Source organism: Dromiciops gliroides, chromosome 3 (assembly GCF_019393635.1).
Source record: "Dromiciops gliroides isolate mDroGli1 chromosome 3, mDroGli1.pri, whole genome shotgun sequence".
Lineage (NCBI taxonomy): Eukaryota > Metazoa > Chordata > Mammalia > Microbiotheria > Microbiotheriidae > Dromiciops > Dromiciops gliroides.
Window position 1 is genome coordinate 16,312,112 of NC_057863.1, and position 26,478 is coordinate 16,338,589.

At 39.6% G+C, this 26,478-nt stretch overlaps 1 protein-coding gene across 2 annotated transcripts in view; it reads right to left on the reverse strand.

The window, feature by feature from the left end:
• PLCH1 (phospholipase C eta 1) overlaps positions 1–26,478 on the reverse strand; it is a 239,848-nt gene that overhangs the window by 87,113 nt on the left and 126,257 nt on the right. The window lies entirely within an intron of this gene.

Consider the following 26,478-nt stretch of genomic DNA (forward strand, 5'->3'; position numbering starts at 1 on the left):
ACAGTAGCACATTTTCTGTTAGGAGATTCATGTTGACTTGCATTTGTCACTTCAATTTATATTCATTACAAACAAGCTCTGCCAACATTTTCTTAACTTTAAAACAGCCAGTTTTAAAAGGTGTCTTATTTTAATGCTTCTAAAATTTAGTTTCACACCCATAATTAAAAGTCTCACAAATTAAAATAGAGCATTGGTTGCTGGATTAAACTAAGCTTGAATTATATTTCTTCTGGAGAAATTGTTTATTACTCAAAAACTGGTAGTACCAAAATCAAAGTTATTTAAATGAATGTCACAAGATAGTCTTTGAGACAAACCATGCAAATGCATGTTTAAGATGACCTTCCATTTACACGGTATACATCTTGTGTATATATAGTCATTTGAATGTTAGGCTGTTAGTCCCTTGAGGATAGGGACTTTTGGCCTATCTTTTATAATTCTAGTGATTAGCACAGTGACTGGCCCATAAGAATCATTAATAAATGCTCGTTGACTGACCATGTGAGTCTGTAAGATTAATAAGATGTCTAAAAATATCTCATTTTGAGGCACAGAGAATAAGCCTTTTTTAAATCAACAATTTTAATTTGCACCTGGAATTGAGAAAGAATAAGGTGTGTTGCATAAAGGTCTGGACTAGAAGTGAGGAAACCTGTTAGCTAATATTGGGTTGGGTTTTGGTTTTTTCAGTTCTGAATTCTCTCCCTCCTGCTTTCCCTTCCCCCACCCATTGAGAAGACAAGAAATACGATACCCATTACACACATGAAATCACACAATTGGGCAGATCCAGACTTCTTAACTCAGCTAGATAAGGCTTGGTACAAATGGGACCAAGTTCATAGGCTTGATCCCCTATGGGTCAGCCATCATCTTAGATTGCCTTTGTACCCTTGAGTAGAAGAAGGATCAGAGGAGAGAGAAAGTGCATAAGAAGCATAGAATATCAGAACTTAGAAGGGTCCTCTGAGATCATCTATCCCCTTATCATACAAAGGAATATGCATTACTAATCCGGCACTGTATCCCCTGTAACTTGGTGCCCAGGATATAGTAGGCACTTAATAAATGCCTACTGACTAACTCTTAAAAATTAATGTATAGGGGCAGCTAGATGGCGCAGCGGATAGAGCACCGGCCCTGGAGTCAGGAGTACCTGAGTTCAAATCCGGCCTCAGACACTTAACACTTGCTAGTTGTGTGACCCTGGGCAAGTCACTTAACCCCAATTGCCTCACTAAAAAAAAAAAAAAGAAAAACAAAAAGAAAAAAATTAATGTATAGAGTTTCCAATAGGCACTCCAGTAATCAAGCATGTTTACTAAGCGTTTACCATTCAATTCAATAAGCATTTTTGAGTACCTACTATGTGCCAGGAATTAGGCTGGGAGCTGGAGCTACAAATAAAAAAATAAAATAGTCTTTGTCCTCAAGGAGCTTATATTCTACTGAGGTCTACCATGTGCAAAGTCTTCTGAAAGATAGTAAGGAGGGTACAAAGAAATGTAAGACAAAGGTATAGAGAGAGATATAAACAAATGTTCCATGAGGGGTACAGGCAACAATTAGCAGAGGCATTCAGACAATGACTAGAGAATAGGACAATCAGTCAATAAGTCAAACATTTATTAAGTACCCTTTATAGTTCAACCCTGCACATACCCATTGTTTTATATAATAGAAAACTGAGGCCTTAGGAAGTCATGGGACTCACCCAGGGTCACACTGGTAGTAAGAATCTGAGGCAAGATTCAAAGTCAGGTCTTCCTGACTCTGAGTTCAGTGCTGTTACCCACTGCTTCATACATGTAAAGTGCTTTGCAAACATTCAAACACTCAATAAATGTTGGTCATTGTTATTATATACTAAGGGATGCAAGGATGGCTGTCCGCATTAGTGGAGATAGCACACATAAAAATGCAATGAGAACTAACTGGAGAATTACAGAAGGATCCTGGCAATGGTACATACACTAAATCAAAGCTTCTTAAACTGTGAGTCATGACCCCACATGGGGTCATAGAATGGAATGTAGGGGTCACAAAAAATTGGCAACAGTAAATGGTTATATATACCTATATACCTGGCATCATGTAAGAATTTCTTAGGCAAAAAGGGATCTTCAGTGGAAAAAATTTAAGAAGTCCTGGGTTAGAAAATCAGGAAAAAGGGACAAAGCAATGAGGGCTTGGACTCAGGTGGAAAATGAAGTATCACCTATCAGGAAATCAGTATTTATTAAGTCCCATGTACAATGCTGGCAGCTGGGATGCCCGCAAGGAGTTTATGATCTACTGAGGAAATGATGCACACATATGTATTTATACATATACATATATATACATATATATGTATAGACACACATATATACACATATACATGTATGTACATATTTACTAAAATCAATGCAAGCTAATCATGACGCATACGGCTTGTATTTCTAGACACAGAATCCGGTTTCCTTTTTTGTCCTTGTAGTCTCAGTACCTTCAGAGCAGAGTGCCTAGTATACTTTTTTAATTCAGATCCATGATTTCATCAGTATAAAGAACTCCCCAGAGGAAATACTTTATACCAATGCACATAAACAAATCTGCAACAATAGGTGCTTGGAAGAACAGAGGAGCTGTCCAGGGTCCCACTTTAAGTGGATGTACCAAGCCGAGCTTGAAGCAAGGTCTTCCAGACTCTCAGGCCAGCTTTCCACCCACTGTGCCCTGCTGCCTTCTCCTCTGTACAGTATAGGAGTGGAATACATGCTAGTTCCATTTCCATTGCTTTTCCCCATCTAGGTCCTTACAACTGGTATCTTGCCATTTTGTACTGGAAGACCCCAGGGGAAATAATATGCAATAGAAGTGACATTTCTTAAACACTAACCAGGCAGAGAGGGGCACTAGGTGGCACCATAGTGCATGGAGTGCCAGGCCTAGAGTCAGGAAGACATCTTCCCAAGTTCAAATCTGACTTCAGACACTTACTAGCTTTGTGACCCTGGGCAAGTCACTTACCCCCATTTGACTCAGTTTTCTCATTTGTAAAATGATCTGGAGAAGGAAATAACAACCACTCTAGTATCTTTGCCAAGAAAACCTCAAATGGGGTCACAGTCAGACACAACTGAAAATGACTGAACAACTAAGCACAGACCTGATTCTTAATGTGGGGTCCTGCCTTAGGGAGGCCAAAGATGACTTCTCCATCCCTTCCCTCCCTTCAGAGAAAAATGTCTGAGAATCAGTCAGCATTTTCCACTGAGAGGAAGGAATGGGCAAAGCGCTCCTCCTTGTTGCTGTTGTTCAGTCATTTCCGACTTTTCATGACCCCATTTGGGGTTTTCTTGACAGAGATACTGGAGTTATTTGCCATTTCCTTCTCTTAAGTGACGTGCCCAGGGTCACACAGCTAGTAAGCCTCTGAGGCCAGATTTGAACTCATGAAGATAGGTCTTTCTGACTTCAGACCTGGTGCTCTATCCACTGTGCCACCAGGCTGCCATTAATTCATAAACCTATTCATCTAAGATATATAACTACAACTAGTTTACTTTTCAAAATAATTTCATTATTCCTAGTATCATTCCAAGTAAAACCCAAGTATTTTACACAATTGAATTTAAAACCTCTATGAGAGTGTCAGTGATGTATATCCAAATGCACAGAATAATCACCAGCTCTGCTGATATATTGCATTGACTCAGACACAGATATTCATTGAGACAATGCTCCAGCATAATTTCATAATAGACAAAACACTTAACAAGCCATTACAGTGGGCAAGAGTACAAAATTGCAATGTCTTGGTACAGTTAAACACTAGATTGCTCAGCTAGGTTTTATCGACTGCCTCTAAAACACATTAAAATGGTATTTATCTTTAGTCAAATTGAATCACAGGGTTGAAAAAAAAAATCTTGACAAGTCAGCAAATCCATCCCTCATTTTCCAAAGACCTCAACTGCATCTTACCAGGCCAACTGTAGCCAAAAAAAAACTTTCTGAAAAGCATCACAAGCACAAGTGGAATGAGCTGCTTTTGTAGGTAATGGGTTCCCCATCACAAAAGGGCTTCAAGCAGAGCTGAGATGACTATTTGTCAGGGTTGCTATGAAGGAGAGATCTATGCTTCAAGTGGAGACACAAGGAAATGGACTCTAAGATTGCTTCCAACTCTAAGGGTTTTTATTTTAAAACTGTCTTCCAACTTCAACTTCCTGCATCCCAAATAACATCCTCTGTCAGAGCGAAATGATTTTTGAAATTTTCATTGAAATCCTTATGTTACTCATTAATCCTATGTCTCCTTGTTGGGTCTTCAGTGAAAACGAAGAAGACCCAGTTATCCTTCTCTTTCATCCTCCAAGACCTTTTTATCTTTCTTCTTGTTTGTCCTTCATTCTCACAGAGGACCATGACATTGGGGTGATGTCATGACTTGCAGTGAACTGGATTTAAGTGTGGGAGGGCTGTGCAGGTCACCAGCTTCACTCTCTCCTTCAAAGCCATCTGGGTACAGAGGCAAGATATTCATCAGGATGACTAGAGGTGGCCCCATATGCAGTGGAAGACTCTGACCTTTTTAAGCTAAGGTCTTTCCCTGGTCTCAGTTTACCTGAGGCAATGCCCATTCAGTGATTAAGGCTAGGCAAGAAGTGTGGCAAAGAATAGCCTCCTTTACCTAGTCAAAATGAATGAATGGATAGATGGAAGGAAGTATCTTGGGGAAATAGTTGGTAGGGGTCCTTAGATATTCCTCTGTAAAGAATTACACTTTTGCACACAGTCCAATTAGAAAAAAAAAAAAGTGGTTCTTTATTGGACGAGAGAGTAAGTGACCGAGAGGGAAGTTGAAGACTTAGTCTCAAGGGGAGGAGATGGCTTAGAAACCTCTTCCTCCCAGAACAAAAGGAAGGTCAAAGCTTTTACAGAGGATGGATGGGGTGACCACCTGACAATGGAAAATTCCTTTTGGGGCTGGGGGGCTGAGGAAAGATTCCTAAGAGTCAGGGGGGTTTTTCTTTTGGAATGATAGAGCTGAATTCTGGAGTTCTCTCTGTCTCCTAGCTCAGGTAGTAGCCATGCCTAATTGAATTTACTGATATAGAATTTTATCTCCCCTTACTTCTTAGGTGTGCCTCTTCTGATATCTAGTTGGCCAAGCTAAATTTTAATAGTACTTAGTTCCTCGATATGTCTGTCTTGTTATCTGGTCACCTTTGGTTTTGCTTCTCACAAGAGAAACTTCTTCTGAGTTATCCTAAATCCATGTTGGAAGGAAGAAAGGAAGGGAGGGAGGGAGGGAGGGAAAGATGAGGGAGGAAAAGAAGGTTTGGGAGGGGAAGACCCTCAGGATTTCTGGCCAAAACAGAAACAACTGCTTTTTACCCTCACTCTGAGTTATTAAGCGATCAAACAATGGTCAATGAGGCTTGGGTAGGGACCTATTGTGGGCCAATCTATGAGAGTCAAAGTGATTCGGGGTTAAGGAATGATCCTTTAAAAAAATCTAGTCCCACACATCTTATGAGGTTTAAGCAATCAAAACTTATATTCCTTTGGGCAGAGCACCAATGATTCCCTATATGGACAGAGAAAGGTGAAGGGGAGGTTTTTCTTAGGGAGTATCTTAAAGGATCCAGATGAATGAGTCCCTAAACAACCATAGGAAAACTGGAATTTCATTCTTTTCAGACCTAAAGCTAGCCATAGGAACCAACTGCTGGGCTGCTGGATGTATTCTAGACTCACAACTGTAGCCCTGGAAGGGACCTTTGATATCCAAATCTTTGCTTGGCACTTCCTGTGGGCAGAGCCAGATGCTAGAATTTGCTGTAAAGTAGCCAGTGGCAGCTTTAAGAAGCTGCCTCCTCCCTTAAAAGGGAATGACACGGGAATTATTCAGCCTTTCCATAAAAATGAAATGCTTTTCAGAAGACAAACTAATTACTGTGACTCATGTTTAGTCCAGTAGGTGTGCCTAATCTGGGGACAAGAAAACAATTCATTAACTCCCTGAAAGGTCAGTTGCTAAAAAGATTATTAAACCAGGTGACACAAGAAATAAAGGGCACTGGTTTTAGAGTCAGCAAGACACAAATTCAAATCCTGCTTCAGACATTACTAACTGTGTATCCCTGGGCAACTCACCTTAATGTCTCTGAGCCTCAGTTTCTTCATTTGTAAAATGGGGAAATAAAACCACCTCATGGGGTTATTGTGAGGAGAAAACATGATGATATGTTTGTAAAATGCTTAGAGAATCTTAAAATGGTAGATAATTATCAACTGCTATTATAATTTGGTAATTGTTATTTTTAATAACAATTACCTTCTGGGCAGCATTTTGGTAAATAGTAAGACAGAAATTATATCTGTAAAATAATGCGAGGGATATTTTTTCTTTTTTTGTGGGGCAATGAGGGTTAAGTGACTTGCCCAGGGTCACACAGCTAGTAAGTGTCAAGTGTCTGAGGTCAGATTTGAGCTCAGGTCCTCCTGAATCCAGGGCCGGTGCTCTATCCACTGCACTACCTAGCTGCCCCAATGTGAGATATTTTCACAGGAGGCAGTTAGGTGGCTCGGTGGAGAAAGCCTGGAGTCAGGAAGACTCTAGTTCAAATCTGGCCTCAGACACTTATTAGCCATGTGACCTTCAGTTTCCTCGTCTGTAAAATGAGCTAGAGAAGGAAATGGCAAGCCATTCCAGTATCTCTGTTAAGAAAACTCCACGCAAGGTCACAAAGGATTGAACACAACTGAAACAACTGAACACAACCAATAAGGATCAGGCATAATATACAAGGGACAACATGAAAGAAGCATCAGGACCTCCCTGGAAGAAGGCCTGTTTCCACCAACTGAGGTTCCAACCCCTCTCTGACATAGGCCCTTCCAGGGTTTCTTGAAACACTTGGCAAGAGTCACACAACTTGTAAGTATCAGAAGTGAGATCTGAAACTCAGGTCTTCCTTGTTTCTAAGCTTCATAGTCAGGCCATCTCTATAATCACAGTATGGGCAGAATAAATACAAAAGTGATGAAAAAACCCATCTTCTGTTAGTGACTAGTTTGACAACCTGAGTTATTTTGATTCTGAAAATGAGCATTCTCATATATTTTCATTTTGTGTCTGTCCCACCATAAGAGAATTAGGGAGAATTCTAAATTTTGCTTCTCTTGTGCCTTTCAGCCATGATATGAACTGGGATCATAATATCCTTTATGAGAGAAATTGTTGTCTTCATGATCTGGCCATAGATAATCTACAACCAAGGAGGGAGGTGAAGAACATGTTCAATCACTGCTGAACAGTCTAGGTGGGGCCTAGTTGAAAAGAGTGCTCTATCCATGGTAGATACTCAACTATTGGCTAGCCTAAGAAGAAAGATGCTTGTTTGTCCTTCATTTGGGAAGAGGACCATGACAATGAGAGGTGATGTCATAACTTTCAGTGAATTAGATTTAAGTGAAGGAGTCAGTGGCACATGACTCTAGGCAATTTACTTAGCCTCTTATTCCATGCCACTCTTTGGAAGCCGGAAATTGCAGAGAAGGTGCCAGCCTTCAGGGATAGTTCAGGTTCATGGGGCAGTATCTCATCCTAATGAAATCACAAGGCCAGGAATACCATCATCATTTTTTAGGATTGCCTTTTCTTAAAAAGCAATTTCCCTTTTTCAATAAGACTATTAAACTAAATATTTTCTGTACCGAACATGGACACATGGTCGGCTCACAAGTTCCTCTCACTTTTGCCAAATAATGTTTCTCCTCTGGTGAAGAGTAAATAATGAACTTTATGCATGTTTCCTGTAGGGAACAGAAGATGGTGAACAGGTAACATTTTGCTCTTTGATCTGTCCAAATAAAATAGAATATTTCTCATTCTACTCTTTCTTTGAAAAATATCTATGGCAGCAGAAAAGCTTTCACAACCTGACAACTCTTTTAAAATTCATGGTATTTATTTGCAAAGTCAATTTTGTATAGGTATCGCTATGCTTTTATTCAATCTATATTAATTACATGTAACTATTAATTCATTGCTTAATAAAACCTAACTGGTCCAGTGGATAGAATGCCTTGGGAGATAAATCCTGCCTTGAGCATGTTATAGTTGTGTGACCCTGGGCAAGTCACCTCTTTCTATTTCAGTTTTATCCTGTGTAAAACAGGGATAATAATAGAATCTATCTCATATGGTTGTTGTGAGAAGCAAATGTGATAACATGTAAAGTGCTTTGCAAACTTTAAAGTGCTCTATATATGTTAACATCACTATTATTATTCTAGACTATTTAAGAAATTGTTTAGCATTGTTAATCATTAAATATAAATATAATATCATCATTATTTTAAAGACATTGACATTATTTGGGGCAGCTAGGTGGCAAAGTAGATAGAGAGTGCCAGGCCTGGAGTCAGGAAGTCCTGAGTTCAAATCTGGACTGAGACACTTTGTAGATGTGTGACTTTGGGTAAATCACCTGTTTGCCTCAGTTTCCTCAACTGTAAAATGAGCCAGAGAAGGAAATGACAAACCACTCTATTATCTTTACCAAGAAATCCTCAAATGAGGTCACAAAGGATCAGACATGACTCTGAGATGGCTGAATAATAGCTGATGTGATTGATCCATATTGTGATGCTTTTGAATTGGAAAACTGAATTTAGAAGAAGACTCGGAGAATAAAAATAAGGATATTTGAAGAATATTGAAATGACAAGTTAAGCAGTTTGGAGATTTCAAGCTAATTTATAGTCAGGTCATGGTCAAGGACCCCACTCTGTCAATATCCTGTGAATTACCCAAGTTATTAGGTCATACACAAAATCTAGATGAATTTATAGATGACAGCATCTATTGACTAATGTATACTTCTTTCTAAGGAAGAGACTTGATCAAGATAGGCAAGGCAGGGGGGCAGCTAGGTGGCACAGTGGATAGAGCACTGGCCCTGGAGTCAGGAGCACCTGGATTCAAATCTGGCCTCAGACACTTAACACTTACTAGCTGTGTGACCCTGGACAAGTGACTTAACTCTAATTGCCTCACTATATAACTATAACTATAACTATATATATATACATATACACATACATATATACATACATACATACATATACATATATGTGTGTGTGTATATATATATATATATATATATATATGATAGGCAAGGCATATGTGGACATTTTGAAGGCTTCCAAAGTCAATATTGGTTAACATAATAACAATATAGACCCGCAAAATCTAACACAATCTTGGTTTGAATCAACAGAGACAACTAAATGGACAGTGTATAGAATGCTGGGTTGGGAATCAAGAAGACCTGAGTTCAAACCCAGCCTCAGACACTTGCTAACTATGTGTCCCTGGACAAATCACTTAACCTCTGTTTCCTTCAGATTCCTCACCTGTAAAATGGGTATAATAATGTCATCTACCTCCCAGCATTTTTGTTGAGAAGACCAAATGAGATAATATTTGTAAAGTGCCTACCATAGTATCTGGCATGTAGTAGGCTCAATATAAATGCAAACTATTATCACCATCATCATTAAACAAGGCAATATTTGTAAGAAGCTTTGGAAGCCTCAAAGCACTGTATACATGCTAGCTATTCCCTGGTCATCTAGTTCATGGACTATTATGTTCAGTTCTGAACTTGACATTTTAGGAAAGACGATGACATGTGGCCAGTACAGTGAAGGGTCTATTGTCCAAGCCAGAGGAGTGGCAGAAGAGACAGAGAATGTTGACCCAAAGGAGGACATCAGGGAGGCTTGGGATAAAGAAGTTGTCATTATGCAGCAGAGTTTGTCCAAAGATGATTTTAGGGGGTTCCACGGATGGTAACACCCTGCTCCGACAATGAGAAGCAGCAGGCTGGGTCAAAGAAGCTTAGTATCTGATAAAAAGGAAGTGATAGTCCTGAAGGGCTATGTCCTGGTACAGGCTGTGACTATGAGCTCTTCAAAAGAAGAACAGATATTCCTCAGTCTCTTCTATTTCCTTTGTATTTGGAGCCAGGCATAGTACAACCTAGTTATGATGTAAACACTCAAACTGTGCATTAAAGGGAGACTTTCTGTAGTAGTTGAAAAGAACTGGAAACAATAGCAACAACAACAAATGCCTATCAATTTTGCTGTTTTTGTTCAAACATTTCAGGCATATACAACTCTTCCTGACCCATTTGGGGTTTTCTTGAAAAGGATACTGGGGGAGTTTACCATTTGCTTCTCCAGCTCCTTTTACGAATGAGGAAACTAAGTTAAACAGTATTAAGTGACTTGCCCATGGTCACACGGTTGGTTGCTGTCCTTTGTTCTCAAAGAGGACCAAAATGACATCACTATCTTAGAGTCAAGTGACAGTGTATCTCACTGTGGATGATCAGACCAATAAAAGCTCAGAATGCTCCACCACAGGTTCAGCACAAATAATCCATGTGAAGTGTCTGCAGTGGATTTTTTGTGGGGCAATGAGGGTTAAATGACTTGCCCAGGGTCACACAGCTAGTATGTGTCAAGTGTCTGAGGCCAGATTTGAACTCAGGTCCTCCTGAATCCAAGGCCAGTTCTTTATCCACTGTGCCACCTCACTGCCCCCTGCATTGGAGTTGAAGTCAGGTCTTCCTGACTCCAGGCCTGGCTCTCTATCTACTGAGTCACCTAGCTGCTTGTCAATTAGAGAATAGTTAAATAAATTGAGGTAAATGAATGGAATGCAATATTATTGGGCTGCAAGAAACAATGAGTATGAAGAATTGAGAGGAGCATGGGAAGAATTATATGAATTGATACAAAGTGAAGTAAGCAGGACCAGGAAAACAAAGACATTCTATACAATGTTATTGGAAATTGAAACTAAGTGCTATAAAATTATAATGACCAAACTTGGCCCCAAAGAAGATATGTGGGACAGCTAGGCGGCACAGTAGATAAAGCACTGGCCCTGGATTCAGAAGGACCTGAGTTCAAATCTGGTCTTAGACACTTGACACTAGCTGTGTGACCTTGAGCAAGTCACTTAACCCTCATTGCCCTGCAAAAAAAGAAAAGAAAAGAAGAGAAGAGAAGAGAAGAGAAGAGAAGAGAAGAGAAGAGAAGAGAAGAGAAGAGAAGAGAAGAGAAGAGAAGAGAAGAGAAGAGAAAAGAAGAGAAAAGAAAAGAAAAGAAAAGAAAAGAAAAGAAAAGAAAAGAAAAGAAAAGAAAAGAAAAGAAAAGAAAAGAAAAGAAAAGAAAAGAAAAGAAACAAACAAGATATGTGAGAAGTCAGGTCCCTCTCATCTTCCCAGAAGAGGGGCACCAGGGCAATCTAATACTGCAAGTAAAGTTAGATTTGATTAATGTGCTGGTTTGTTTTAGAGAACTACTTTTCTCCACTCTGATACCCCCACCCACCTTTTTGTCTCCTTTGTTATCAGAGATGACTCAGAGGAATGGAGGCGGGAAAGAGGGATATTTTGGTAAATAGAGGCGATGTAAAAAGGAAAAGTATCAATACATTTTTAAAGGACTGCCTACAGGAACAGCTTGGAACAAACCTTAAATCATCTTGGTTTGATCCCCCCATTGTCCGAAGTGACTTTTTTTTTTTTTGCTCGGGGCAATGAGGGTTAAGTGACTTGCCCAAGATCACACAGCTAGTAAGTGTCAAGTGTCTGAGGCCAGATTTGAATTCAGGTCCTCCTGACTCCAGGACCTGTGCTCTATCCACTGCACCACCTAGCTGTGCCCCCCTCCCTGCCAGTGACTTCCTAAAAGGACCAGACTCTCTTTCTTTTTAAAACAAAGACAAACAAGACAGGTTTTAAATGAAGCTAAGCAGGTCTGTGCTTTAGAATTTCTTTTAGCTCCTATAAATTAAATGAATATAAAACCAGCTGCCAAGGACCCAGAAAGACCAGAGACAGCATTTGCTGGAACCAAGAGACACCAAATAGAAAACTGATTTCTTTCAGCTGTTTCCTCTAGAGCCCTAAGGAATAAAACCGGTCCTGCTCTGTGCACCTTCTCCAAATGCCAACATTCCTCCAAGGCTGAGCTTCCACAGGGCATGAATGATTTCAAGAGACCACCCATTGAGTAGGCAACGGTTTCAATGACTGCATGTTGGAGACGTGGGCAAAACAGTTTAAAAAGCAGCCTGTTGGGCTTCTCAGGCAGGGGGTTTTATAAAGAAACCATCTATCTTCAGGAACTTAAAAATAGAAGCCCATGAAGCAAAGAAAAGAAGCCCTCCCTGGGAGACTTCCTCCCACTGATTTTCCTCCAAACACATTCATCCTGCACCAACTACCTGTACTATTTTCATAACCCTGTTTTATTGTAAATTCAGCTCTCTGTGGTTACCAGAGGGGAATTGCATACTCATCAAAGTCCACTTTGTATTACTTTGCCATTGCCAACATAAAATGCTATGCATTATGCAAATGCATCTCTACACTAAAATCAGCGACATATTCATATAATACTTTACACATATATGCATATACATAGGTACATATACATACATAGAATAGTTGCATGCTACACTCAAGTTAGGGGCAGCTAGATGGCACATTGGATAGAGTGATGGGTCTAGAATCAGGAAGACTTATCTTCACAAGTTCAAATTTAGCCACAGACACTTACTAGTTGTATGACTCTGGACAAGTCACTTAACCCTATTTGCCTGTTTCCTCATCTGTAAAATGAGCTAGAGAAGAAAATGGCAAACCATTCCAGTATCTTTGCCAAGAAAATCCCAAAAAGGGGTCACAAAGAGTCAGATACAACTGAAAAATGACTGAACAACAATACCCATGTTACATCATTTGATCCTCATAGCAACTGTGTGAGATAGGTACTATGAATATTATTAATTATATTCTTTTTACAGGCATAGAAGCTGAGCCTCACAAACATGGTGAGACCTCCATAGCTATGAGACTAGTAAGTGTTATGGGTAGAATTTGAAATCAGTTCTCCACTACCTGCAAGACAAGTCCTCTTTCTACTATATTGAGTGGGATAATTTTGTAAAGTGTTTAGCGTAGTGCATGGCACATAGTAGGCACTTAATAAGTGCATGTTCCCTTCCCTTCCCCACTACTGTACTACTCACTGCCTTTTCTTTACTATTCCATTCAATCAGGCACAGTGCCAGGTGGCTGGAGATATAAAACAAATACAAAAAGTCCTGCCCTCAAAGAGCTCACATTCTATGGGAGACATACACACAGGAAAGTAAATTGAAGACACTCCCACTAATTTAGAGAGCTGAAGTACTCTATGCACATGGTTTAGCCCTGCCAAGGCACAGATTTAGGGCTACACCAATCAAATTACAGAAGGAATAATTTACAGAGCTAGTCATGATAGTAAGAAAATGCATTTAGAAGAAGAAAAGATCCAGAATATTAAAAGTGTCATGGGGTGCAGAGCACCCCAGAAGTTCTCTAGGGCACATCAAGGAACCTTCTCCTTGAAAAACTAAAGCAGAGGACAGATAACGCCTAGAGAGATAAGCTGAACCAAATCGGACTGAGCTAGCTTTGGATTCCCACCCTTCATTCTGGTCTCCCTTACCCTGGGGAGATAAATTTGGGTGTGGCTGCAGCCTTTGTGTCCTGAAGAGGGATCCGTAGACACCCCTTACCCAATTCCTCTAGTCACTACCAGTGGGAGATGGTCCTCCACTCCTCACCCAATTCCCCCAGCTACCATAAGTGGGGGATGGTCCTCCCTCACTAAAGGAACTTTCCACAGTCAAATGGTGACCCCTCCCCCCCATCAGTCTTCTATAAAAGTACCTGCCATTCTCCTGTTCTAGGAGATTGGTACTTCTGAGCCACGTGCTTTGTGCCTATCTCCCCATGGGAAGTCCAAGAATTTCTTTCATGGTTTCCCTTCCCTCCCCCCTTCCCTTCCCTTGCCCCTAAATAAACTACCACCTTATTCTAACTACTTTTGTGTGCAAGAGGGTATAATTCTTTAAAGAGGAATTCCTAAGAACCCCAACCCAACCCAACCCCTAACCCAAACCCATACCCCATTTCCCCCCATTACAAAAGCAATAATTTTTAAAGGTAGCCATGAAGGAGGAAGCGCACTTCAAGATTTCAAAGTATATTATAAAGTAGAAATCACCAAGACCATTGTTACTGGTTAAAAAAGAAAAAAGCTAGATCAGTGGAACAGAGTAGGCAAAGAAGAATGAGAAATCATTGAACTGAACACCCCGATGTGTGTGAGAAAGCCCAATACAGAAGTTATTTAGGTGAGAATACCGTATTTGATAAGAACTGGGAAAATTAAAAATAAGTCTGGCAGAAAGTAGGGTTAGACAAACTATGACATTTTCTACAATAAATTCAAAATGGATTTGTGACCTGAATATTAAAGATCATATCATTAAAAATAAAATCTAAGCAGTTCATAGAGCTTTCATAGCTATGGAGAGGGGATGGCTTCTTGACCAAACAAGAGATAAAGATGGTAACAAGAGACAAAATAAAAATTATTGATCAAAGGAACCTGAAAAGCTTTTGCACAAACAAAATAGACGCATCAAGAAAAAGAAGTCAATTGGAAAAAAAATCTTTGCCTCAAATGTCTGTGATAAAGGTTTTATGTCTAAGAAACATAAGCAACTAATGTGCAAAATGTGGTAGCCATTTATCAATAAGTAAGGGCAGAGGTATCAAAATTGGATGACCAGATTAAAATGTCATTGAGAAATGTTAAAGAAAATAAACAAAAATACAAAACAACATAAATAATGCTAATTTGTGCTTTTCTAAGTCAATGTTTGACAGCCAAGAATGCATTTCTGTTCAAGTCTGATAAGGGGCCAAAAGATGAACAAACAGTTGTCAAAGGAAGAATTGCAAACTATTAACAATCTTGAAAGAATATTCCTAGGTACTAGTAATAAGAGAAATTAACAACCCTGAGGTTTCACTTCACACCCAAAAAATTGGCAAAGATGACAAAAGACTGAAATAATGTTGGAAGGATTGTGGAAAGAAAAGCACACCAAATGTAGTTAGGTGGCAAAATGGCTAGAAAATGTACACGTGAAGTCAGGAATGGCTGAGTTCAAATGCCCTTTCAGAAGCTTTCTAGCTGAATGACCTAGTACAAGTCACTTAACTTCCAACTGCCTCACATTTTCCTCATCTGTAAAATGGGCATAACAGCACCTTTGTCCCAGGGTTACTGTTAGGATAAAATGAGACACTTGTAAAGCACTTTGTAAAACTTAAAGGACTACATTCATTATTGGTGAAGCTGTGAGTTGATACAACCATTCTGGAAAGCAATCCGCAATTATGCAAATAAAGTGACTAAAATGTCCACACTCTTTGACCCGGACATCCGCTGGTAGATATATACGCTCAAGGAGGATATTGCCAAAAAGGTAGGCTGCATAGACACCAAAATTTTATAGCAGCATTTTGGGGGGGATAAAGAAATGGAAACAAAGAAGCTGCCCATAAGTCTGGAAATAGTTAAAGAAATTGTAGAATGTGCTTATAATGGAATATTGCTGGTCTATACGTAATGATGGACATGATGGGTATAGAGAAGCATTGAAAGACTTACATGAAGTGATACAGAGAGGAGTGAGCAGAGCCAGGAAAACTGCATATTTTGTTGTGGTGGTTGTTGGGCTTCAGTCATTTTCAGTCATGGCTGACTCTTCATGACCCCGTTTGGGGTTTCCCCTAAATGTGTTCCATTCTGGGTCATGTTTAGTTTGAGATGCCAATGGGATATTCAGGTGAAGGTGTCCAGTAGGTGAGGGGAGACTAGAGCTCCAGAAAGAGGTGAGGCCTATATATAAACGAATGGTCATTGCCAACTGCTGATCACAATTAAACCAATGAGCTGATAAGGTCATCAAGAGAAACTGGCCCAGGACAGATTCCTACACATTTTAAATCAGAAAAATTAGGACATTAATATTCAGGGGAAATGAAGAAAGCAACAAAGAGCTTAGAGGCAGGTAGGTGATACAGCAGATAGAGCACCAGGCCTGGAGTCAGGAAGATTCATCTTCCTGAGTTCAAATCCAACATCAGACACTTACTAGCTGTGTGACCCTGGGCAAGTCACTTAACCCCATTTACCTCAGTTTCCTCCTTTGTAAAATGATCTGCAGAAGGAAATGGCAAACCACTCCAGTATCTCTGCCAAGAAAACCCTAAATGGGGTCAAAAAGAGTCAGACACAACTGAAAAACAACAACAAAGAGGAGTTACACAAACAATGTTGTGAGAACCATGTGTTTGGAGCTTTTCTGGTCAAAAGAAGTTTATGTTCTACAGGAGAGCTGGTACCAAGAAGTTCTCAAATATCTCTGGAGCAAAATGAGCCCCAAAGAAAAGCATCAAATATGAATCCCAGCCTCTAGCAAGAGCAAACAGCTAAGAACTAGAGAAAGGGAAAATCTACAATGAATCAGCAATATATTAGAATCAGCCAGTCAGGCTCCCAGGAGGAATAGAACAATATCTAACTCCAAAGCTTAGTCATTCTCAACTCTTCACTCTCCCACAGCCTCCATGTCTCCCCTATCTAATTACTTGGCAAATCTAGTCAAGTCTACTTCCTTGATTGGTTGGTGATGTCCAAAAAGAGCCATCTTTTCAACAGGACCACTGAGAGGCATGAGGGAATTGATGGTTAACTGAAGAGACAAAAAAGAGGGAAAAAGCAGAGGAGGGAGGCAAGTGTGACAAGGATAGAGGGGGTGGCAATGCAGTGACAGCAGGGATTAGAAGCCCAGGCAGCAAAGCAGAAGGCACTCTGACAGGGGAAGAGGGCCAGAAACAAAAAGGAGGAAAACAATAGCTCAGTTGGACCAAGGAGGGGAAGTCCCACAACCACCTGTTCCATGAGATCCCTTGGAAGTTCAGGCATAAGAAAGGAAATACTAATATCCAACAGAGTTTTGCAAAGGTCTTTCTTGTACATCATCTCATTTGAAATTATAACATTTGTGAGTGTGGCAGAACAAGGACTGATTTTCCTAATTTATGAAAAGTAGGGGAATGAGGTTCAGACAGGTTAACAGATTTGCCCAAGGTCAGATGCCTACTAAGTGGCAAAGATAAGGGACTTGTACCTAGATCTGTGGAACTAGCCAAATGTCTTCATTCTTCTATTACCTTCTTTTCATGCATGAGCACAAGGACCCTCTCTTCTGTGCAGGAAAGATGGGAGAAGGAGAAATGAGATTATCATGTGCAGCTCAGAACTCCCAAAAGGTACAGAGCTGAGGTTCTTAGCCTGGGGTCTGTGGATAGATTTCAGGAGGAGTATAAGCTTGGTTCGGGGGAGAAATTATATCTTCATTTTCACTGACCTTTGCTTCCTTTATAATCCTATGTGTTTTATCTTATGCATTAAAAAGCATTATTCTGACTATTGTGCTATAAGAAATGATGAGCAGGGGGATTTCAGGAAAACCTGGAAAGGCATATATGAACTGATGCAAAGTGAAGTGAGCAAAACCAGAAAAACATTGTATAAACTAACAGCAACATTGTGCAATGATCAAGGATGAATAACTTAGCTTTTCTCAGCAATACAATGATCCAAGACAATCCCAAAGGAGTCATCATGGAAAATGCTATCTACCTCCAGGGAGAGAACTGATAGAGTCTGAATACAGATTTAAGCATACTATTTTTGTTTTCTTTATTTTTTCCTTTTTTATCTGTTTTTTCTTTCACAATATGATTAACATGGAAATGTGTTTATATGATCATATGCATATAACCTATATCAAATTGCTTACCATCTTAGGAAGGAGGAATAAAACATATGGAGGGAGAAAATTTGGAACTCAAATTTTTTTAAATGAATGTTAAAAATTGTCCTTACGTGTAAATAGAAAAAATAAAATACTATTTTAAAAAAACATTATTCTGAGAAAGGGTCCATGTGCATCACTAGCCTGCCAGAGGGGTCCAGGATGAAGAAGAGGTAAAGAACCCCTGATTTAAGGTTACCCACCAAAGAGTCTGAATGTATCTTCTATATGCCTTTCTTGTTTTATTTAGAATTTTGTTCCCCCAAATACATATAAAAACAATTTTAACACCAATTTTTAAAACTTTGTGTTCCAAAGATTTCATAAAAAAGGGAAAAGGACCCACATGTACAAAAAATATTTATAGCAACTCACTTTGTGGTGGTAAAGAATTGGAAATTGAGGGAATGCCCATCAGTTGGGGAATGACTGAACAAGTTGTAGTATATGGATGAAATGGAATACTATTGTGCTGTAAGAAACAATGAGCAGGCAGATTTCAGAAAAACCTGGAAAGACTTAAGTGGACTGATGCTGAGTGAAGTGAGCAGAACCAGGAGAACACTGTCCACAGTAACAGCAACATTGTGTGATGATCAACTGTGATAGACTTGGTTCTTCTCAGCAAAACAATGATCCAAGACAATTCCAAAGAACTTGTGATGCAAAATATTCTCCACATCCAGAAAAAAAGAACTGTGGATTCTGAATGCAGATTGAACCATACTGTTCCTACTTTTGTTTTTGTTTTTTTGTTTTTTGAGGTTTTTCCCCTTTTGTTCTGATTCTTCTTTCACACCATGACTAATGCAGAAATATGTTTAATGTGATTGTATATCTATAACCTATATCAGATTGCTTTCTGTTTAGGGGATGGGGGAGGGAAGGGAGGGAGGGAGAAAAATTTGGAACTAAAAATCTTATGAAAACAAATCTTGAAAACTATCTTTGCATGTAACTGGAAAATAATAAAATACTTTTATTATTTAAAAAAAAAGAAAAAGAGAAAAATCTTCATGATCATTACAATATTAGTCCTTTTTTTTTTTTTTTTTTTTTTTAGTGAGGCAATTGGGGTTAAGTGACTTGCCTAGGGTCACACAGCTAGTAAGTGTTAAGTGTCTGAGACCGGATTTGAACCCAGGTACTCCTGACTCCAGGGCCGGTGCTCTATCCACTGCGCCACCTAGCTGCCCCAATATTAGTTCTTGTAACCTCTAAAATGCCAGTGATTAGAAGGGGCTGTGGATTCTGACAGCTGGGGAACTGGCTGCCTTAAGAAAGCAACCGGTTGTCCTCACTTCAAGCCACCTGGCAGGGATGTTGCAGAAGGAACACTTGATCAAGCACACAGGAGACTGGATGGCCCCTAAGGACCCTCCCCCTCAGGTTCTTAATCAAATAATGCTATGGAATAAATGGCTCTGTTGGATGAAGCCACCAAAATCTGAGCATCAAGACTGAGTTCTAGATACCTACTTCTCCCCCAAAACAAACCATCCCTCACAATGCTCCGGCACTTGTTTCTGTCTGGCCACAGTGGCTGTCATATAGTAGGCACTTAGTAAAGGCCTGTTGATCAATTAATTGATTGTATACAGAGTGATAGCTAATGCAAAGGTAGGTGCTTCCTTTTTTCTTGATGGGTTCCTAACATTTTTTGTAGTCTCCACAACAGATTACTTCAATAGCCCAGGTTTAGTCAAGGACAGCAAAGCTAGTCTACTCACCCTGAGCAGATAAGGTGAGTTTAAGAATACATTTTACCATCTTCCTAGCCGCCCCACCTCCTATTAATACCTCTGATTCAACCAGGGTGTTATTTCAAATGTGAAATGTTATTCAGGAAGAGATTTCATGAAGAAAAATGGTACCTTAAGACAGCCTTCCTTCTGATATTGCCATTCTATGTGCAATTTTAATGTTGCTTATACCCAAAATACTTGAAAAAGTCAAATGTCAAGGACAGCAGGAAGAAAACTAGAAGCTGGCATCCTGCTGGCAGATGTGCCTGCTGCTGATGACAATATCAAAGCACTTCCAGGCTTGGGAGTATAAGATCACCCCTAAAACAAGGAGCATTGCCGGGTGGGAGGTAGTATAGAAAACAACTTGGGAGAAGGCTGCTTCCATCTTTGGTTCCCTAATTAATTTCACACAATGGCTGCCATGTTACACTGCCCAGGAGGTCACATGAAGGCACATGCTTCAGTGGTCCTTTTTAAGAAAGAAGCAAATGAGCAAAAAGCAAGCCCAGAGCAGGGGCTCTCTCACGCAAGCCAGTCCAGGGTCACTGCTGAGGTCAGTGCTCATTCAGCCTTCTATGCCACTCCAGCTCCACATGCTTTTGGGGCTACAGACATATCTTCAGAACATCACAATCACAGATGCTTATATTGGGGACCCTGATTGGCCAGCACAATCATGTTCGATGTGTTCTGTTTAATAAGGCAATGGAGTGTAATTTTAGAAGGCTTTCCATTTAAAAACAATAAAAAATAAAACTGAATGATTACAGGATTAACCTTCAACTTTTGGCTTGGGAAAAGGAGCAAGGTACAACTTATTTTCTGAGGTTTCTGGAGAACAAGATTTTTACTGTGAATCATTTATGTTCTGAAGAAGACCATCGAGGTCCATTCCACTCAATGATATTAAATGGGATTGCCTTGACATTGGGTCCTCCAGACTAAAAAGAGTAAACCCCTTAGATAGAGTCTGAGATTGAGCCTCCCTCTTCTCAAGTATACTATAGAGCAGTAGTTCCCAAAGTGGACTCCAGGGATCTCTGTGAGTCTCCCAGACCCTTTCGGAGGGTCCACAAAGTCAGAATTATTTTTATAATAATACTAATATTTTGGGGCAACTAGGTGGCGTAGTGGATAGAACACCGGCCCTGAAGTCAGGAGGACCTGAGTTCAAATCCAGCCTCAGACACTTAACACTTACTAGCTGTGTGACCCTGGGCAAATCACTTAACCCCAATTGCCTCACCAAAAAATTTTTTTAAAAACCCACAAAACAAAATAATACTAATATTTTAATTTCTGATACAACACATACAAGCAGATTTAACCTCCACTAACAAAATTTCTTTGTGGATTCCTCAATAAATTTTAAGAATATAAAGGGGTGGGGGCAGCTGGGTGGCACTGTGGATAAAGCACTGGCCCTGGATTCAGGAGGACCTGATTCAAATCCAACCTCAGATACTTGACACTTGCGCAAATCACTTAACCCTCATTGCCCTGAAAAAAAAAAAAGAAAGAAAGAAAAAAAGAAAAGGGAAAAAAAAAGAATGTAAAGGGGTTCCAAGGCCAAGAAGTTTGAGAATGACTGCTACTACGGAGGGAACTTGGAAAGCTAAAGTTTATTTGTACCTTACAAAAACTTATTTGTAATCGTTCAGAAAACTATCCATTTGCTGAATCAGAGCAAAAATGCTGGAGGGTGTGGTAAGCAAGCAGATGCTCAAATATATTTGGACACTAATCCTGCCTCCTTAGAGCTAGTGCTGAAGTTACTGGCCAAGAAGCTGGCTTTGCTATACAAAGATCTAATAACCTCTAATTCAGGGATTCTTGACAGTACAAAGGACAGAGCTCTTGTTCAGTAAATACTTGTTGATTTGAATAAAATCAGAAGGAAACATTGGGGATTTTCAATATGGGAATCATCCCCCCACACAACAAACACACACAGACATCCTCATGGATTCCCAATGTGTGAAGCCTCAAATATCTTGGTTGAATTCATTAGGAACAAAATAACATTACCTGGTGACCCACAATGAATGGACTTGGTGTGGTGGAGTTTGAGTTAAGAGTACTTTGAAAAAGAAAAGCTGAGTGTGATGGATGCAGCTTGAGTATTCCCCAGTTGGCAAGTTCTGTTACTTTTTAAAAGTTCTTTTGTTCAAGCAATCACTGGTTTAAAAAAAAAACAACCTATAATCAATGTACCTGTCTTTTCTCTCAGCAGAACAAGGGCCGCCTAAATAATGTCATTTTTTAAATCTAGGTTCCCATCTTTTAAAAAGACCTTGAAAACATTTATCCTGTAAAAGGGCAAGTTATTCTCCCTGAGACACACAGAAATTTTCTGCTGAAGTTTCAGCCATGAATAATGCAGAAGCATCTGTTAGCATTCAGAAAACAATTATCATTGTTGGCCATTTCAATGTGTCTATCTCATGTCAAAGCAAAGTGACCAGGCAGATTCATTTTTTCAAGTGGTCACTCAATACAGCTTTCTGAAAATAATCAGAGTGGCAGTTTGTGACCATAATCCCCACAATGTTCAAAATGTGCTTGGGCTGAGTCTCACAATTAAACCAATGGCTACTCTGTTTTGGCCAGCCTGAGTGACTTAACTGGGTTTCCTATCTTTTCATAGTGGCAGGGAACAGGAGGGGGTCATTTCAGCTGCAAGCAAAATCCAGATGTGGCTCAGTGGTCTCTATGCTAGGCAAAAAATATTTTCAGCCTACCTAATGAGTGCTGTTTCCCAATGCTGAAAACATTGAAGTTGCCAGACAGTGAACACAGCCCTGAACACCCTTGAATTTGGCTGTGGAGTGGCATTATGGATTACCAAGCTCCCTATTCCAACCTCCGCCAACCCGCACACCTCCAGTCTGTTACAAGTCAACAGCCCAAGCTCTTGCATGATTCTACCCTCTAACACCCTGCTCCATTCCTCTGTCTACCCCCCCCCCCATCAACCCTGCTTTTAAGCAGCTGCTCTTTCAGGGGAGCCAATACCCAGCAGCTTGGAACAGATCAGGGCTGAAGGTTTTAAAATACATTTGTCTCCTTTGCTCCACACTTAGGATGCCGGGCAATGGCTTCCCATTTGGTTATTCCCATGTTGCATACAAATTGGCATTTAATCCATGACTCCAGGGGATGTGCTTTTACATTGTGTACTTAAAAGTCAATTTTGCCCATTTTTATTGATGAAAGTCAAAAATCTGAAGATAATGGGAGGGTGAGCAAGAGGGATAAATTTGGGTGATGCAAGAAGAGAAGATAACAATTTCTTTTTTTAAGAATTGGAGAATTTTTCCTCAAGTTATTTCCTGATCCATTGGAGCATTTTATAGTAAGCAGAGCAGCTGCACTAAAAAGAAAGGAAAAGTCTTCACATTATTGACTTTTAATATGAATGATACTGGTGATCAGATTCGTAAAATCATTCCCTTCCATTTTATTCAAACATTTGTTAAGTACCTACTATGGGGCAGGCACTGGGGATGCAAAGGCAAAAAAGGAAATAACCCTTACACTTAAGTCTACATTGGGTGGTGGTGGAGGCATGATAATGCAACATGCATCAAATGGTAGTTACCAAACATACACAAAGAAAGGCAAAGCCTTCTTCAGAGCACTAACAACTGGAAGACCAACAAGGCCTGGGAGGTGAGTTCTCCAGGAAGCAAGGGATCAATCTAAGGACTGGAGGTAAGACCTGAATGCTTCCTGTACCTGAGGGAGAACTTATACAAAGCTACCCAAGCAGGACAGAGAAGGTCATAGAAGGCAAACAGTTTGCAGGATAGTTTGACTGGCATAAAGAGTAGGTATAGAAAACTGATGTGAAATGGAATTTGGAAGAAAGATAGGAGCCAGATTATAAAAGATTTTAAATGTCAGCTTATTTGCATTTTATACTAAAATCAACAGGAAGCCATTGAAGAATTTTGAGTAGGAAGGTCTGATGATCGGAACTATCCATTTGATGGTTATGTGGAAGAAGCATTTGAAAGAAGGAAAAGGAGAAATGGGGAGACCAATTAGGAGTCTATTTTAATAATCCAGGTAAAAAGTGACAAGGGCCAGAAATAGGGTGGTTGATTCTTATGGACATCTGATTGGATATAGGCATTGAGGGAGAAGAGAGAATTAAGAATGGATCTCCAGTATTGTTGACTTGGGAGAGCATAAGAATGGGGGTACCCCAATCAGAAATAGGGAGTTTGGAGGAAAGATGAGTTTGAGACAAGGAGGATCATACTTGTACCATCTTCACAGGGTCATTTGTTATGAGAATCAAAGAAGATAATGTCTGTAAAGTGTTTGAAAAGCTTAACATTCTATAAAATGCATGGGGACATGCAAACACATACACACACACACACACACACACACACAAGCAGGTACTATCATCAATATCACTATCACTGTCCTCTAGTGGAAGAGGATGGGTACTGCAGGCTCAGAGAGCCAATGATGACCACAGGCATTGCAGTTTTCTACTTTTCTGATTACTGCCCTCTGGGACAAGAATCCTACTTCTGAGCATAGAAACTGTTGACGATATAAACTGAATAGGTCCCAATTCTATGGGAGGAGAAGGATGTTTTCCCAAGCCTCAAGGTGACATTTAGGAAAACCATGCTGTCTTCAGCAACAAAAACCAGTGGCTTCCAAACATTTTTAACCAACAAACCCCTAGAAGAATCCCACAACTTCCCATGGTCCCAATGGAATTATCCCCTCCATTCCAGCTTATTTTCCCACCAAAAATCCTGCTCATGGTTCTTGCTGCTAACAACCAAGAGCTATGTGGAGTTCTACAGTTTTCTAAATACCATGTATTCAATTAAGTAAGACCTACTATGTGCCAGGCACTGGCCTGTGGGTTATGAAGCCAAAAATGAAACAGTCCCTGCCCTGGAGGTGGCCCAGGAGGCACAGATCAACAGCTTTCCCTGGAGTCCCTAGCAGCAGATGTTCAGGATTGCCAGAATCTCTACAACAATCTAAAAAAATCATAAACTGCATTTTCTACTTAATGCCTACTGTATATCTCTGTTTAACACCCAAAAAATGTCATGATGGAGAGAGTGCTACTAGTTTGGTATCTGAGTACATGGATGCAAATCTCACCTCTGACACTTATTATCTGCACGGTTTATCAAGACAGTTATCCTCTTCAGGACTCAGTTTCTTCCTCTGTAAAATTGGGGTCTTGGACCTTTCACCTTTGATTTATTATATTGTAAAAGACTCCATGCTTGATTTTAGTGAAAGACAGTATGGTACAAGGGAAAGCATACTATCATCAAATGACATGGGTTCAAATCTCATGTCTGGTGTTTATTAACTATATCACCTTGGGCAGACTAGTTCATATTTCTGAGCCTCTGTTTCCCCATCTGTAAAATGAGAAAGTTGTACTATATAAATTCTATAGTTCCTTCTAGGTCTAGATCTATGATCCTATAATCCTAATGTATCCCCCCCACCCCAACAGATTACAATCAATCCACTGGTCAGGTAATTTCTTTGTCCAGTATCAGAATGCAAGAAGCTGGGTGGAAATACATCTGTATTCATATCCTGTAGCCATGCTTTCAGTCTGTATAAAACATTGTCTTTATTCCAATCAGGCAAGTGTTCCCTTAGCAACCAAGCCACTCTCTCCTCCCAACTGATCCACTTACTTATTTACCTTAACTAGACTTGCCATTCTCAGAGATGGGATTTTTTCCAACTTACTTTGGATCCTGAAAAAATACTCACTTTCTATCTCACTGTCTAACCCTTTTTAAAAACATCTGAATAAACAAGAGTATTTCAACAAAGTTATAGGGTGGTGTCCCTTAAAGTATTTACCTTGAACATAATATTTTGAAGATGGACTAACTAGACATCAAATGTACAATCTATTAACAAAAAGCTGTTTGGAAAAATATTTAAAACTTTTTTTATTACCAATAATATTAGTTAACATTAATATAGTATGCTAAGGTTTACAAAGTATTTTACAAATATCTCATTTTGGTCCTTATAAGTAGGTGCTGTAATTATCCCCACTCTTTACAGATGACGGAATTGAGGCAGACAGAGGCTAATTGGGTTGCCAAGGATCACAGAGCTATTAAATATCTAAGACTGAATTTGAATTAGGTCTTCCTGATTCTATGTCCAACTTTCCCTAGCCACTGTGCCACCTAACTGCCTAATGTCCATCAACAGGACAGCAGCTAAACAAATTATACCATATGACTGTAATGAGGTATTATTGGACCATGAGAAATAACAAAGATGAAGAATTTAGAGAAATATGGGAAGACTTGTTTCAACTGATACAGAGGACAGTCAGCATGAGCAGGACAACAATATACACAAGTACAATATTGTCTATTACTAAAACTGTGGGGATGAAGGAACAGAGGTGGAGGAAGGGGAGACCTTACAGCATAGTGGAAAGAGACCGGACTTGGATTCAGATATGTCTTAGATTTGAATCCTGCCTTGGACACTACCTATGTGACCAACAAATCAATTAACCTCCCAGATCCTCCCCTATTTCATCTATAATATGGAGATGCTAGTGCCTAGTTCACAAGTAAATGAAAACAAAACCAAAATAAAATAAAATAAATAAATAGAATAAATAATTTTTAATTACAAAAAAAAAGTAAATGAAACTTGGAAAAACAAACACTTGAACTCACATTAATTGTAATGACTAACCTTAGTCCCAGAAAAGAGAAGATGAAGCATGCTCCCTTCTCTCACTAGAGAGGTGGGGGACTGTGGATACCCAATGTTACATATGTTCTCAGACATGGTCATTTTTTTATGTGTTTTACTATGCACTTCCATGTTGTTATTGTTATTAGGAACATTTTATTTATAGTTTTGAGTTCCAAA